The 18264-nt window shown below is 37.5% G+C and overlaps 1 pseudogene; it reads left to right on the top strand.

Annotated features, from left to right (window-relative positions):
• The first annotated feature begins 672 nt into the window (after positions 1 to 672).
• LOC107740374 (DNA-directed RNA polymerase III subunit RPC2-like) overlaps positions 673 to 18264 on the top strand; it is a 21687-nt pseudogene continuing 4095 nt past the window's right edge.

The raw sequence follows: 18264 nt of genomic DNA, 5'->3' as shown, positions 1-18264 counted from the left end.
TGCTTATTTTGACCATGACTGCTGTTATATACTTAGATGGTAATGGAAAATAGAGATTTAACATTAAAAATAATTTTTGATCCACTTGTGTGATTATTTGCAGAATTCAATTACATTTATGAGTTGCTGACATGACATAAGCAGTGACAGCAGTGCTTTACCTCATATAGTTACTATAAACAACTCATGATTATTGTATAATTGTTACAGATAGAGATTCATGGCCTCATATTAATGAAAGACAACGGGCAGTATTTGTACATTTAGAAATTAATTTGTCACACCACAGGACTAATTATGTAAACAGAAATAAATTATTACATTAAAAAATAATGTCATTACTAATTACGAAAAATATGGTGACTACAGTGTCTCCAAATGTTCACTTCAAACGTCTGAGAACACTTGTGAAAATGCGTCTACTTTACAAGTTAATACAATAATTAATTAATACAAAAAGTAAGAACATTTGACTTATTGTATGCATGGTCAGTGTCAAAAATTTGCTTATCTAATTCTGTTAGTGATTTCATACTGTTTAAATAACGATTTTAGTTACATTAGGGAGAAAGAAAAAAAACCGTGGACGTTGGTCGGAATACATACGCGCACGTACGTTCCTCCCCGGTCTGATTTTCATGCTACACCTCACACTTTCACGTGTAGCGCAAACTTCCGTTCGGAGTGTGTTTCACCTGGCTCCGGCGTGTATGCTGGTTTCCTAACTTATATGATATTATTCGCATTTGCGGTTTATTGCCATCATAACTAATAACAGACATGCTGCAGGAGGAGTTTGGGGAAATGACTCCCCAGCAGCTCGCTGCTCCTGTCGACACTGTGGAGGTGAGTGAGTAGTGGCATGAGTACAACTGTCATAAAATAGCAAACGTTATTATATTTGTTAGTTATAAAATCCCCATATCCTCTTCTGTATTGCAGGAAAAGTGGAAGCTGCTTCCAGCCTTTTTGAAGGTAAAATAACCAGCGTCATCATGAGAATCATCATAATAAATGCAACATATGAAACGTATGATCTGACAGTAGCATATGGATAGGAATGCTGTGCTGTTTTAAAGAATAAATAGTTTAAAAGTATATTAAACAACATTTTCAACTTGTGTAGTTATTATTTATGCAATTTTATTACGTCATATTAATCAAAGAAATACATACTTGGACTTAATTTGTCTCACCACAGAAGTATTTAAGTGAACCTCAAAAATAACTTGTTTGATTATATATAAAAGTTTATTTAAAAAAAAAAAAAAGATTACAAATGTAAAATCTTGATGTTGAATCGCAAAGTAATTTATTTGTGTTATTTGTCAACTATCTATATACATGCTCTTTTCTTCTTATACATACATTCTTATAATCCAGCAAGAATTATGTTGAATGATTTAAAGCCTCAAATTTCATGTTCATGTCATTTTTTTTACTATTATTATTATTATTATTATTTATTTATTTTTAGGTTAAAGGCTTAGTTAAGCAGCACATCGATTCCTTCAATTACTTCGTCAATGTAGAGGTTTGTTGACTTGTTTAAAGATGGTACAGAGTTCTCTACATATACTGTAAATGCAATACATTTATTGTCAGTTGTGGTTTCCATGACATCACATTATGGATTTAATTTCTTTTTGTACCAGCAAAACAATTTGATATTGACAAAAAGCTTTAGTAGCATAAACCTAATATCTACTAATCTCTCCAGATAAAAAAAGATAATGAAGGCGAACAGAAGATCACAAGTGATGCTGACCCAATGTGGTATTTGAAGTAAGGATATTCAGTTGACAAGGCAACATTTCTCTTTTTTAAATCTTATATTTATGTTTCATTTTATATCAGCTTAATTTCAATTACCGAAAATTATTTTTGTGGTTTCCATGACATCACATTATGGATTTAATTTCTTTTTGTACCAGCAAAACAATTTGATATTGACAAAAAGCTTTAGTAGCATAAACCTAATGTCTACTAATCTCTCCAGATAAAAAAAGATAATGAAGGCAAAGAGAAGATCACAAGTGATGCTGACCCAATGTGGTATTTGAAGTAAGGATATTCAGTTGACAAGGCAACATTTCTCTTTTTTAAATCTTATATTTATGTTTCATTTTATATCAGCTTCATTTCAATTACCGAAAATTATTTTTAATCGTTTTAGTTATCCAACACTGCATGTTACACCTCATCTGTCCCTAGATATCTCAATATCTACGTTGGCATGCCTGATGTAGAAGAAAGCTTTAATGTAACCAGACAGGTGTCACCACACGAGGTAACATCTTTATCTGTGGCCTAAAGAATATTCTCATTTAAAGCAAACTTAAAAGCTTTTTGAAGAAAAAAAAAAGATCAAGATGGCAGTATTTGCTCATGATGATTATGCTTTTTAACCACTAGTGTCGTCTGAGAGATATAACGTATTCAGCTCCCATCACTGTGGATATAGAGTATAACCGAGGCAGCCAGAGGATCATTCGCAATGCTCTCCCTATTGGAAGTTACCTATGTGTGGGCTAAAAGCTTTGCAGACACCACTTAATATGCATTTTGTTTTCCCTAGCAATTTTAAATGCACTTTTTTTTATAATAGGATGCCAATAATGCTGCGAAGCTCCAACTGTGTATTGGACAGGAAAGACGCCGATGAAGTTCTCCAAGCTTAATTAATGTTCCCTGGATCCAGGTAGATTATCGTAGTATTCAGACTGTCTCAGTGATGTTTGGTTGTTTGTATGCCATAGTTTGATGCAGATAATCCCATCTGAAGCTCATACGTGTGGGAGCAGGTCATGGTGCATATGTATGATACAGGATTTGTATGTGTGCAGGTGGTTATTTCATTGTAAAAGGGCAAGAAAAAGTCATTCTCATTCAGGAGCAGTTATCCAAGAACCGCATCATCGTGGAGCAAGATCGCAAAGGTGCAGTGGGAGCCTCGGTCACCAGGTGCTGGAATTTGCTTTTCTGTTTAAGTAATAATATTAAAGGGGTCATATGATGCGATTTCAATTTTTCCTTTTTCTTGCCACTGATTATTCAAACGCGAGTTTTGAGCAGTGTAGAGTAGCGCTTGTTGTTTGTCATTTGCAACGCACAACGCGTAAAAAGACAGTATAAGTCATTATAATCCGTAACTATGTCCCCACTGAATGCAACAAATGCCTCGTTTATAATGGGTTTTAATGTTTGTCTCGTCGCTCCGGCGGGACAGGGCATCACAATATGGTAAGGGGCGTAACATTTCCGTCACACGCTTGAGGTATTCGGCCAATCACAACGCACTGGATAGCTGGCCAATCAGCGTACACCTTGCTTTTCAGACCGATGAGCTTTGTAAAAATCGACGCGTTTCAGAAAGGTGGGGCATAGAGGAGAAACAATAATGTACAGTATGTGGAAAATAATGTGTTTTTTTAACCTTAAACCGCATAAACACATTTCATTACACAAAATAATGTTCTTTTTAGCAGCATCATATGACCCCTTTAAACTTTATTTGAAGTACACCTTTAAAGCTCTAGTTGTGTGCTCATATATCTGTCTTTTGTCTCTGATTTGTAGTTCTACTCATGAGAAAAAGAGCAGAACCAACATGATTGTGAAACAGGGCCGCTTTTACCTAAAGCACAACACCCTCTCTGAGGATGCACCTATTGCTATCATCTTTAAGGTGAGAATGTGGTTAAAGATGGTGATTTAAAGCATGATGGAGTTGACAAAGAAAGCCATATAATACTTGCACTTCTCATGGTTTAGGTCATTGGTTCTCAATTCCAGTCCTTGTATACCACCGCTCTGCATATTTTGCATGTCTCTCTTATTTAACACACCTGATTCAGATAACCAGCTCGTGAGAAGAGAGCTCCATGCATGAACTGTGTTCTGATTGACATGGTCCCTACACGGTGTTCTTTGCTTCTTACTTCCTGAGAACAGGAAGTCCATTTACTTCAACATTCAGTCATGGATTTGCGCTACGCCACGGCCTGCAGCGTCTTCACACACAGATTAAACTTACTAGAGAAGTGTAAAATAATATACAATTTAAATTCATTTCTCGCACACTTTAATGCCCTTTGAATGGAACTCGAAATGTAATCATCAATATCCTGTGATGTCTACTTTGCAGGGCACTTACGGTCGAATAGAACAATTGCTGAAGTGATAACAGATACAAACAAAATGTGCAGAGCGGTAGTACACGAGGACTGGAATTGAGAACCACTGGTTTAGGTTATTACACAGTTTCATTATTTAGGCCACATGCTGTTTCCAACCAGCAGATGGCGCACATTAACAAAGAATACAGTGCAACTTGGCTGAAAACCAATTACACGCATTTAAAAGTATTGCTAAATTGTATTACATCAGTACCGTTCAAAAATTCGGTGTAATAAAAAAAAATAAATAAATAAAATGAAATTAATACTTTTTTCAGCAAGGGTGCATTAAATTGACCTAAAATAACAGTAAAGACACTTAAAATGTTTCAAAAGATTTCCATTTCAAATAAATGCTGCTCTTTTGAACTTTCTATTCATCAAAGAATCCTAAAAATGTATCACGTTTTCAGCAAAAATATTTAGCAGCACAACTATTTGCAACATTGATAGTAATAAGAAACGTTTCTTGAGCAGCAAATCAGCATGTTAGAATGGTTTCTGAAGGATCATGTGACACTGAAGACTGGAGTAATTGCTGCTGAACATTCAGCTTTGCATCACAGGAATAAGTTTTTTTTTTTTATATATATATATATATTTGTAATAAATATAAACTGTAATGATATTTCACTATTAATGTTTTTACTCTAATTTTGATAAATAAATGCAGCCTTGGTGAGCATAAGACCTTACAATTTCTTACAAACCCCAAACTTAAAATGGTACTGTCTCTTTAGTTAATGAAATGGCTTCATATAGCTTTAGCTGTGACTGTATTCATAATGTAGGATGGAATTTGAACCGCTTTATTGACCCATCAGCATCTGTTTAATAATGTCTATTTAATATGTCAGAAAGAACTCGCTGGTGATGTTATACTCTAATATTTTACCATTACTTGCTGTTAGGATATTCTAAGCAGCTATTGAAATGTGTCATTGATATGATACATTTGTCATATAAAATGAAGAAATCTTTTTTACAAGATCTTTCCTAAAGCATTTGATAGCATTTAAATTGTTTTAGTATTTATGCTTCCTTTCTATGCATTTTTAATTATGTTTCTTCTGTTCATTGACACTGTGTTGAATATAACCTGACAGTTGAAACAGATATTTAATTAGAGCTCATATCAGGGGACCGGCTTGTACTATGACGGATGTTTTTCCTAAATCCCTCACCCCAGGCTCTCTCTAAACATATGGGTCAGATTGGTTAGGGACAGGGCGAGGAGTAAATCGGCTGTCGAGCTTGTTTGCTTTGCACTTGTCCATCCACCGCACATTCCACTGGGATTTCCTTGCAACACAGCAGCCGTGCCAAACGGTGGAGACTTTTAAGCACTGTGATCCACCCAGTCCTGTTCCCACAGTCCCTTATTAGCATAAATAAATGTCATCGAGGCCTGTGGCACCATATTCACCTTTGCACTAGAGCAGGGTCCTACATGCTCTGTTTTTTTGTGTTGAATACTATTGCAATCACTTTGCTGTAAATATACAACTGTATATATTGTATTTCTTATTTTACTTGATATACTTGATTTTACTTGATTATTTCACTTTTAATCTCTGTCATTCATCAGGCCATGGGAGTGGAGAGTGATCAGGAGATAGTTCAGATGATTGGCATGGAGGAACATGTCATGGCTGTTTTTGCTCCCAGTTTGGAGGAGTGTCAGAAGGCCCAAATATTCACCCAAACTCGGGTACCTCTGACAAAATCTCTGCTATAATTTATAAGAGTGGTTTGCATTGCCTGTAAATGGGTAACACATACAAAACAACAATGTTAAGTATTACCAAATACCTTCGATTAAAGATCAGACCACTGAATAATGTTTAAAACCTTCAAGCTTTCAAAAAACCAAGTATCCTACTTTTGAGGTGTATTATCAAATGCTGAGGCACAGTTTGCCGAATCTGAGATGTATTATTCACTGCAAGACCCAACAATGGGTCAGCAAGGACCATATCTGCATCCTAGCAACCTGTGTCTGAGTGGATGTGAATGCCTGTTTACATGGTTGTGACATTGTGTGGGCCTCATCAAAGGTCTGCTAATGAGCTTGCATGTGTGCACCAATTGACTTGAGCAGACCTCAGTTAGATAAGATGTGTTATTAGGACTGAGAATCGGTCAAGAGTTTTAAGCTATATTGAAAATAAAAGATTTAAGCCTTGCTTATTGCATTTAAACACAAAATGTGATTGAATTGAAAGTTATTGGACTAGTGGCATTTTTGAGATTACAGAACATTTAAGTTGGAATCAGCAAGATTTTTTTTTCTTGAAAAAAATTAATACTTTTATTCAGCGAGGATGCATTAAATTTATCAAGTGACAGTAAATACATTTACAATTTTACGAAAGATTTCTGTTTACATAAATGCTTTATAAATTGTTGTAACTTGTACTTTTTTGGAAAACAAAGATATTACAGACTCCACTTTTGAAAGTCTGCGTGTTTATATATAATTTATATTTTATATTTTGCATGAGTGTATGTACATATATTACAATTGTATGTATACAACAGTCATTTGTCAATTGTTTTAATATAATACTATTGTTTTTTTATTGTTGTTTTTTTAAGTTATTCAGGTTTGAAAGAAAATTCGCACTGGGATGGAGGATTTTTAAGTAGTTGTGACATTATATCATAGCAGCTAATGCATTTCTCACAATATACTCAGGAAACATTTTAAGTAGTTTTAGCACAACTTTGAGGAGTGGTACTTGTCAATTGCACATCATTCCATGGCTCAAAGTGGGTGGTCTAAAGGAGAAGCCTAGTCTGTGTGACCTTTGACCTCTGGAGCAAAACAAGTTGCTGGCTCAGGTGTGTGTGTATTATGGAGGGGTCCAGTTCTCTGATACCCCTTTAGAAAGCCAGTGAACCCTGCAGCAGCTCAGTCACTCCAGATTAAATGCTTTGATTTGATGCGTTTAATCTTATTAATTGAGGCTCTAAAACATTATGCTTTTCATTCTTTATAACTTAATTCTTCATAACATACTTTGAAATGCAAAACTGCCATCAAGTCTAAATACAAGAGAATAGTGAAACTAGTGAAAATATTTGTAAAAGAAAATTCGAAACGTTGCATCTTAATGACTCTTCTGTGTGTACTTTTTGTTTCCTTTCAGGCACTAAAATACATTGGTAATAAAGTGAGGCGTCAGCGTATGTGGAGCGGCCCTAAGAAAACCAAGATGGAAGAGGCCAGAGAGCTGTTAGCCTCTACTATCCTCACCCATGTACCTGTACGTCATTTTTAAATGAACTTAAAGTGCCCGTTATCCCCACATCCTGAATAATCTTCCCCATGCCTTCATTCTTCCTTTGATTGCCTTTATTCCATGATATGCAGTTAAATCAGAGTATTACATTTGTTGCCTGTTTGTAACTTGGACCTGTCAAATTTTGTGTCTCCAGGTAAAAGAGTTTAACTTTTGAGCTAAGTGTATCTACCTCGCTGTGATGGTGCGTAGAGTGATTCTCGCTCAAGGGGACAACAAAGTGGACGATTGCAATTACTATGGAAACAAACGTCTGGAGTTGGCTGGCCAGGTATCTGCCTCTTAGAGGGTTTAATAACAGGTCTTCTATAACCTCTGCACATAATCATTTAGCTTTCTCCAATACAACCTCAGCGACGCATGCATAAAGTGCTCAGTTCTACAGCAGCCTTATTCACTGCCATTCAAATGTTTAGGGTTAGTAAGATTTTATTGTTAAAAGAAATGAATACCTTTATTTTGAAAGAATGCATTAATGAAAAGTGACAGTAAAGATTTTTTTCAAATAAATGAATTTCCATAAAAATATTAAGAAGCACAACTACTTCCAACATTGATAATAATAATAAAACAGTTATTTTAAATTGTAATAATGTTTCCCAATGTTACTGTTGTTACTGTAACTTTAATCAAATAAATGCAGCCCTGGTGAGCAAAATAGCCTACTTTTAAACAGCATTTTATGGTGGTTATTCTGCAACCCTGCTCTTCAAAATGTTGATGGGTTCAGAAATGGCATTTGGTTGGTTTATTGAGCTTTGTTGTTCATATGAGAGAAGTAGGTTCGAATCTGGTCTGAAAAATATCTTGCCCCTTTCATTACTATCAAAAAAAATTGACAAATGTGGTGCTCAGTGTCACATCTTGCTCAAACCTCAGCTGCCCTTGTCATGTCTAATGTTTCTAACTGCTTGGCATCCACACAGATGAATGTAAGGCTCATGAAATATTCACTTTAGAAGAAAGTACAATGTGCAACACCATTTTCCATCCATCCATCGCCCTCCTCCATCCATCTCTGTCTGCCTTTTCCATTCACACCCCCTCTAATTCTATTAAGAATGACTGACAGCCCCTCCAAGCTCAGGCCGTTAATTATGATAATGCTAGTGTTTATTTATCTGTTTTTGTCCTGCGTGGCACAGCCATGTATTTGGGAACTGAAGATTAGTGCGCGTAATGTTTGTTAGTATCTCTTTTGAGATTGTTGCTCCTGTACGACAGATTTCATATTACATCCTGGATGTGGGTGCCGTCTCGCTTGTGCGCACAAATTTTTTTTGTGCTCTTGTCTAACATAACTGATCTCTTTTTCTCTCATTAAACACACTGTTGGCCTCTTATGAAACTGATCAGAAGCCAAAACCAGCAGATACAGGCTTGGCTAGCGCCCAATCCCTCACCTTCCCTTTTGTTTCCCTTTTGTTGCTTGTCATTATAATACCCTCATTATTTTCCCAGTGCTTTGTTTCATCCGCACCCCCATGCTTCTGCCTTCCCTTCCATTCCCAGTCGACCCGCTTTTGTTGCGGGCGAGATATGTGGCAGCAACGCCCGACTGCAGCCCAGCCAATCTCAGGGATTTCTCCATTTTATTATAATTTAACCCGGCTATGACAAAAGAATAGCTGCCTTGACTGGAGCGATTGAGCTAATCCACCAGCCCGACTGTGATAATGTAATTACCGCTGTCTTAAATCCTTTAATTTCCCCCCGCCTGCACCGAGGTGGGGTGTGTTTATGTGTGCACGCGCTTGCTTACGTTAGTGTGTGAGCAATTCGGAGTTAGTGAGTGACAGGAACCCTTTCAGCGGGGCTTTACACGCACATGCACGCTTTCCAGCACCTCCAATCCCCTTTCTCCTCATTTACAATTCCCTGACATTCAACTAATTGGCCTGGCTGGGCTGTGGAAGCTTAATTTCTTTATTAATTTTCGGTGAGGATGTTTATTTTCGCATATGCAAATGTGAAGCAGAAGGGGAGGGGCTTCTATTGAAGAAAATCTGAGAATGAGAGGCCAGGTCAAATTTATCACAGCGTGGAAACACCTGTTTATTAAATCTGGGATAAGAAGATGGAGAGAGGGAGGGTTAGAGCCAGATAAAGTTAATAAAAACAAGTTATCTGGAAAAGACAGCACTTGGGATTCAAAAGACAAGATGAAGTCATCTGTTGGCTGTCCTTTTTTTTTTCTCTTTTCTGTTGATGTGATAATTTTGGTTGTTAATGACTGGATTATAAATATATGATGTAGCGTTGTGGTTGCAAGATAAAATACAGTTTTTGTTTTGTACCCATTTCAATGAATCACGCTTTGTCTCTGTGTTCCTTAAGCTCCTGTCACTGCTGTTTGAGAATCTGTTCAAGAAGTTCAACTCAGAGCTGAAGAAGATCGCTGACCAGATCATCCCCAAGCAGAGAGCAGCTCAGTTTGATGTGGTGAAGCACATGAGACAGGACCAGATCACTTGGTTAATGCTATCTCTTCTGTGAGTCCAGACCCCGGTCCATCTGTCACCGGTCCACAGGTCAAGACAGATCAGGAAGTGTCCACCTGGGATGCTTTTTAAACAGTATTGCTGAAGTTTCCATGTTTGTTTCACTATTCACTCCAATGCATTGATTAAAAAAATAATAGAAATAATAACAATTTTAAAATAAATTTAAGTGAAATCTTATGTAGGCACAGTTTAGATTTGTCTGTAAAACATTGCATTAATTTTATTACAATTTTTAAGATCATAAGAAGCAAATTCAGGCAGGCATGTAACTTTTGACTAGTAGAGTATGTAATTCAAGATTTGCAGCACAGTGTTGTTTTAGTATTTATATACTGTTTTGAATTAGCTTTATTTTCTTATTTTCAGTTTTCATTTTAGTTTGAGTTTTAGTAATTTTATGGTCTTTTGTCATTCTTATTTTTGCTTTTAAAATATTTTCTATACAGCTTTAATTTTTATTTCAGTTTTAGTAAATGTAGTATTTCAATTTAAACTTTCAGTTAATTACCAAAGCTGCATTTCTTATCTAATAATCTATCTAATAGTTATTTGATTTCAGCTTTATTACATTTTATTTTAGCTAACAATAAAGACTGCTGCTGCATATCAGAAAATATAGTTTTTCCTCTAAAAATGTAAATAAGTAATGTCTTACAGGGGAATTGGTCCCTGAAGAGGTTTAAGATGGACAGGCAGGGTGTGACTCAGGTTCTCTCCCGCCTCTCCTACATCTCAGCCCTGGGCATGATGACCAGGATCTCCTCTCAGTTTGAGAAAACCAGGAAGGCTAGCGGTCCCCGCTCCCTTCAGCCCTCCCAGTGGGGCATGCTGTGTCCCTCAGACACACCTGAAGGAGAGGTCAGTGTTCCTCATTTAGAAAACATCATCATCTTGTCAGCATCATCAGTGGATGCTTAAGTGAAATTTTGATGTTCACACTGCTTATTTCAATGCAATGAAAGTGCAGTCACTTATACAATTAATTCAATGACTTATTTTTATGGAGTAGAGCAGCAATGGCCACTGAAAAAGCCATATTGGTTTGCCACTGATTTATTGTGTTTATTAAAATCATTTAGATTCTCACAGCTGTTTGATTGTTTTCTAGGCTTGTGGTCTGGTAAAAAATCTGGCTCTGATGACCCACATCACTACAGACATGGAGGACGGCCCCATCATCAAGCTGGCCTTCAACCTGGGAGTGGAGGACATCAACCTTCTGTGTGGAGAGGAGTTGTCCTACCCCACTGTCTTCCTCAATGGTATCTGCACACACACAGACAGAACAAAAGCCAAACAGCACATTCTTCCCCCTTTTATTTTTCAAGCACACAGACAGGCTGCAGGCATTTGAATAATATTCAAATGAACTTCTGCCGCTCATACTACAAAAGGGTGTGCCATTGATTACCTTTTAATGTCATGTCACAGAAAATTCACCCCACTAATTAATTCATGTATATGTTTTTCACAGCCTTGATAAGTTACAAATTACACAGGCCGTCACTGTGGCTAATTAATTAGCAAACACAGCAGGTGTCAATGCATAAATAAATACAATCCCTCCCAAGTTAATCCACAAACATGCTTGCCCACAAAGTGACTCACACAACATTGAGGCTGTGTATGCATCTGGGTGGCACCAAAGTGGGTCTCTCTTATCGTTCAAACAAGCCAAAACTTTTTCTTTGAAAGTGCATTAATACTGCTGTCACACATTTACACTTGTAAATCTTTAATTAGTTTATGGTACAGCATATTTCCTTTTCATTATTTTTTTGCGTTCGTGAATATACCTACGTAGGTTCCAATATAAATATATATATTATTTTCAAAAATAATCATCCATTTTAGTAAAATTTTAATTAAAATTAAAATAATTTAAACATTTGTATAAAATGGCACAGTACATTAATATAATGATCAATCGAGATTCAGTATAACTGATATATTATGTAAAAATGGAACACATGCTTATTCTGACCTGTACTGAATATTATAAATTATATTATATTTTAAATGATTAAAAACTTCTTGGTTAAAACTTGGTGGTTTGAAGGAAAGATTGGTAAAGATATAAATTACAATAAATTAGTTTTTGTGATCCATAAATAGTCTTTTAATGTTAAATAGTCTTTTAAAGTCATGTAATGATTCTTGTTCTAAATTATGCCTGACAACATTTTTTATGGTGTATGACCTATTGTTACATTGAATGAAAATGTAGTGGGTGTTTTGGTAAAATCATGGTAAAAATATATGAAAGTAATTATTTTTTTGCTCAGGAAATAAAACGTGTTTCTTTCTAGGTAACATTCTTGGAGTAATCAGAGACCATCAGAAGTTGGTCTACACCTTCAGACTGATGCGTAGAGCAGGTTTTATAAACGAGTTTGTGTCCATTTCAACCAACTTGACCGACCGATGTGTATATATTTCTTCTGATGGGGGCCGTTTGTGCAGGTACTAATAGTTGTTTTTATATCACATAATTAAAATCCATTTGGAATATAAACCGTTTTAAAACCAATGTTGTTAGTTGTCGTATGTTGCACAGACACATTTGAATTGCATTCTGTGTGATCCTGGTAGACCCTACATCATTGTGAAGAACGGACAGCCAGCTGTGAAGAACAAACACATTGAGGAATTGTCTCAGGGATGCAGGTGCGTTTGAAGCCAATCAATATTTGAAAATTAGATTTGAATGAAGAGTCCAGTATGCAGTTTCGGGACTGTCTTATGTATGTCTTTTCATTAGGGCTGGGTATCGAGTTCGATACATTTTTGCTGCACGCAGCTTCGCGCTCCTGACGCGGCGAGTATAAACCAGGCTCTACAGTCGAAGCGCTGCGCAGCTCAAACGAGTCACGCAGTTTCGTTATGCTTTCAGTTTCGTTTGCCATTTGATGTTTCTCACATGCAACAGAAATGCAGCGCTTATGAGTTAAATAATGCGGTGGTCGCGCCAGTGTGACCACACACAAAATTTAGTCGCACCGACAGAAAAAATTATCTCAAAATGCGCCCATTTGGTCGCACTCTGGAGCACTGTGCAGTACAGTATTTATTTATCCTCAGTTGTTCAAATCGCGGTAATCGAATACGGTTATAGTGATAATTAAAATATGAAACGGTAATACTAACCGTGGGGTATTTTATCACGATTTATCGTCAAACCGGTAATCGTTACATCCCTACTTGGGGGTCTGTGCTGGTTTGATTCCTTACCCTCATCATAACCAGTCCCCCAGAAACACCTACCAGTGTGCTCTGGGCAAGCAGGCTATGGGTAAGACTACTACAGTCTCCATCTCCAAACATCCACTTCCAAACACACACTCCTATTCACTCACAGACACACTCACCTTCATTCTGGCATTTAAAACTTTTGACACACACATCACATTCTGTATGTATGTGGACATCAAACATAGCCTGCTTGCGTAGACCCGCTTTTGTGTGTGTGTGTGTGGAGGCCTTTTCCTGCCAGTGTCTCTGAGTGTCATTAGGCATTCATTGTGTCCTGAGCTCAGTGTGCGGAGCAGGGTTAGTGTGCTCAGCTGTGCAAGAGGGAAAGAGAGCACACACACTCTGCTGCCCTGGTTACCAAAACTACTTAAACCTCTCCTGGCCACCACCCCCATTACAAAACCACTGAGACTGCGACTATATTTGGCACAATATCCTAGACCTTGTCTTCTTTTTTTCTGGGCGGACAGCCCCATACATGTGCAAATCCAGTTGTGTGGCCCCAGCCCTATTATCACACACTGTGTGCTTGTACCCTGATTGTAGAGTAATAGCATCTGACAAATGTCAAGGCCTCAAGGGACGGCGGCTATTTTGCTTTAACCTCACCCCCCCGTCCCCGCTCCATCTCTGCCATTGCTAAACCTCCACCACAGAGATTTTAACACTGCCAGCACCAGCCTTCATATCAACACCCCTCTCAGACAGTTGGTTAAATGTGATCAGATGTGCATTATCTGTTTCATATTGTTTGAAAAGCGTTGAATTGAGTTGCAACAAACCCCTCAAGTTAAGAAAACCCTTAGTGGCAATTGTAAATGCCTTTCTGGTAACAATGAAGCTCTCTATATGTTCACATTTGATAATGCAGGGGCTATCATGAAATAATTAACAATACTTTTGCAATATTTATTAGTCTTGGATAGTTTTAAAAACCTAGTTGTAGAAATGAACATTTTAAGCTGTACAAATTAACATTAGTTAATACATTTATTAATAATGAAAAAAAAAAATTTGCATTAGCCTAGAATTAAAACAATTTTAAAGTATTGTTCATTGTTAGTTCATGGTAATGTATTATTGTTAAAGGGATAGTTCTCCCAAAAAATGATTGCTATTATTATTTATTCACCCTCATGTTGTTCCAAACCTGTATGATTTTATTTATTTTGTTGAACATAAAAGAAGATATTTTGAGAAATATATATATATATATATATATATATACACTGAACATGGATTATCTGAGCAAAGGAGAAGTGCTCACTAACACAGATTTAGACAGATTTGTGAACAATATTTGAGAGAAATAGGCCTTTTGTGTTCATAGAAAAAGTCTATGTAGCCTTTGTATCTTTGAGTTCAGCTCATGAAAAATGGGGGCAAAAACAAAAGTGTTGCGTTTATCATTTTGTTCAGTGTGTATATATATATATATATATATAAATATTTAAAAAAAAAATCCATACAATCTACAGTATATGTTCATACAATGGAAGTCAATGGATCCAATGTTGATTGATTCTGAGTGTTCTTCAAAATATATTCTTTTTTTATTCTGTAGAAGCAAGTAAGTCAGACAAGTTTGGAACAACATGAAGGGGGAATAATGACAATTTTCATTTTTGGGTAAACTACTCTTTCATTGGTTGACCGAGTATGTCGGTCAGAGCAGTGTTGTTAAACACTTCATAATACACAATACATAATGATATTTATTAACCAATAAAAGGCAAAAAGCCCAAAATAAATTATATTATATAAAAATATTAATTTATACACTAAGGCAGTATTTGACCTCTTTTGCATCTTGCTCAACCCCATTGAGTGAGTGATGCCTCATTTCATCGCTGATTCTGATCAGGTACTATTGGCTATAACCAGAGGAACAGAATAGACACCCTGATGTACCTGCTGGCGTACCCACAGAAGCCTATAGTGAAGACGAAGACCATCGAGCTGATTGACTTTGAGAAGCTGCCCGCAGGCCAGAACGTCACTGTGGCTGTAATGAGCTACAGCGGGTATGGTATAGAAGATGCTCTGGTGCTCAACAAGGCCTCTCTTGACAGAGGTAAGAGCTAAACAAGTAATGCTGAATGCTTAGACTCGCTCAGTTATCAGTTAGTAGCATTCTGAAGTGAATATATTAACTTTCCAAATGAAATTGAGAATGAAATCTAAAAAATAATGTAGATTTCCATTGTTTTCACTTTTGTTCATTGTCTTCTATTGTTTTTCTGTCTTCGGGTATGATATAGAAGATGCTCTGGTGCTCAACAAGGCCTCTCTTGACAGAGGTAAGAGCTAAACAAGTAATGCTGAATGCTTAGACTCGCTCAGTTATCAGTTAGTAGCATTCTGAAGTGAATATATTAACTTTCCAAATGAAATTGAGAATGAAATCTGAAAAATAATGTAGATTTCCATAGTTTTCACTTTTGTTCATTGTCTTCTATTGTTTTTCTGTCTTGCATTAGGCTTTGGTAGATGTCTGGTGTACAAGAACGCCAAGTGTACCTTGAGGCGGTACACTAACCAGACCTTCGACAAAGTGATGGGTCCAATGCTGGACGCAGAAACACGCAAGCCCATCTGGAGACACAGTATCCTGGATGCTGACGGTATCTGCTCGCCTGGTAAGACATTCCAGCCAAATAATCTTGACTGTGTTGATCTAAGGATATATATTGATTTTTTATGTCACATTCCTCACAGGTGAGAGGGTCGAGAACAAGCAGGTGCTGGTGAATAAGTCAATGCCCACCATCACCCAAACGCCACTGGAGGGCAGTGCCCAGCCAGGCCAACCACAATATAGAGACGTGCCAGTCAAGTAAGAAACCATTTGTCTGATGAAATGAAACTAGAATCCCACTGTGCAATATTCCAACAGTTTTATTTGGGATAATTGAGTTAGTTTTCTAAAAGCCACACAAATGCCCACTTTCTTCGTTCTATAGGTACAAAGAAGTTTTTTTGTTTTTGCCTAATAGCAACCAAAATGCCTAATTTCTTCATTCTATAGGTACAAAGGAGCGACAGAATCCTACATTGAGAAGGTGATGATCTCCTCCAATGCTGAGGATGCCTTCTTGATCAAGATCCTGCTCAGGCAGACGCGTAGACCAGAGATCGGAGACAAGTTCAGCAGTCGACATGGACAGAAAGGTACAGTATCGTCCTTCCTGTCCTTTTCCAGGCTGGCATCTTTTCCTCTGCTTTAGTAGATAACAACATATGAAACGACACTCCAGCACCGTGGCAAAATGAAGACCATAAACCCGTCTCATTAACAAGTGGGAAGAGATGTTACTAAACTTGATGTCCATTTTATTTTCAACGCCCAAGTTGTATCGTCCCTGCTGGCCCTCCCATTCTCTTCAACTTTTTTTCCACTGCCTGTTTTTCAATTAATTAGCTTTTTGTCCCATGCCAGACTATGCAAATTTATTACAGCAGCGCAGTCCTGGGAAAGTGTTTACAGCCCCCATTGTTTCTGAGCACCTCCGCTAAGAGAACTGGTCAGTATGATGTTTTAATCAGAGCGTTAACTGGCGCCATGCATAATTCACTCATTTCATTAGCGGAGGTCGTCCATTGGCACTCATCACGGGACGTGACAGTGAGGAGGAGTCAGGGAGGGGTTAGCAGCAAACCGCCCGAGATGCTATTTACTGCTCTTTTTAAAGGAGCTTTTGGTATTTAAAGGAGCAGGCAAGTGTCGGTGGACCAGGATAACACAGGGCAGCTAATTGTTGTTGTGAAGGATAGTGGCGTTCTCTTGAATGTCTTTTGTGCATTTAGAGGCGGGCTTTTATTGAATGGTCCCACTTGGTGAAGTTGAGCTGTTTTCCAGAGGTGCGTGACTGTGCTGCCAACCACACAATAACATTCAGCAGGAATTAATTAACATTTCTATATTTCTTCGCAGTGTTTGTGGTGGTTTAATTAATGCATCGCCTGTGTGCGCACTAAACGGGCACTTTAGGTGCTTTTTGGAAAATTTGTTTGAGAGAACGCTGTACTTCAAAGAAAGAGATTTGTCTACCTTTTGGGGCAAAAGAAAGCCCATTAAAGACGTCCTACCGTAATTAACATTTCTATATTTCTTCGCAGTGTTTGTGGTGGTTTAATTAATGCATCGCCTGTGTGCGCACTAAACGGGCACTTTAGGTGCTTTTTGGAAAATTTGTTTGAGAGAACGCTGTACTTCAAAGAAAGAGATTTGGCTACCTTTTGGGGCAAAAGAAAGCCCATTAAAGACGTCCCACCGTGGTTTGGAGTCATTGGTTTTCAGCAAGTTTCACGGGAGTTTTGTCTTACTCATTTTAAACCTCTCCCTCATCCTGCGCCCCCATTCTGACCAGCCTCTACCACCCTCATAAGATCCGGTCACCGGAGAACGATAGGTTAATTATTTACCGGTGACCCAAACACACACCGAAGCACACACACACACACTGATACTCACACAGCTGTCTTGGCAGGGTCCATTGTGCGAGCTGCCACATTGGGGCTGTATAGCCGGTGATGGAGGGCCATGGACTCTTACTGCTGTCCTGCTTTTCTTTGCTGATTTCATGCCTCTTTTATCATTCACTCTCACACAAAACAAACAACACAGAGGATGTGTGCTATGGGAACTGCTCTCGCTTACCTCTCTGCTTCTGTTGCGCTCTTGCTCGCTTTCTCTCTTCTTGCACCAGGAAATCCTTATACCTACTAGGGCTGCTACTAACAACTGTTTTGATAATTGATTTATTGCCTAGATTTATTGCAACAATTATTTTCTTAACTTAATATTGTTTGACTACTTGTTTGGTATTAAAATATGGAAATTCTGCAAAAAAAAATGTTAAAACACACTACCGTTTGGAAGATTAAATCAGCAAGGAGGCATTACATTTATCAAAATTGACCATAAAGACATTTACCTGGTTGCAAAAAAAAAAAAATTTGAATACTGTTATTTAGAACTTTCTATTCATCAAAGAATTTCATCAAAGGTTTCCTATATATATA

This window comes from Sinocyclocheilus rhinocerous, unplaced genomic scaffold (genome assembly GCF_001515625.1).
Source record: "Sinocyclocheilus rhinocerous isolate Xijiao unplaced genomic scaffold, SAMN03320098_v1.1 scaffold2055, whole genome shotgun sequence".
In the NCBI taxonomy this organism is placed as follows: Eukaryota; Metazoa; Chordata; class Actinopteri; order Cypriniformes; family Cyprinidae; genus Sinocyclocheilus; species Sinocyclocheilus rhinocerous.
The sequence above is the reverse complement of the archived record's forward strand: the minus strand, read 5'-3'. Positions and strand labels throughout refer to the sequence as shown.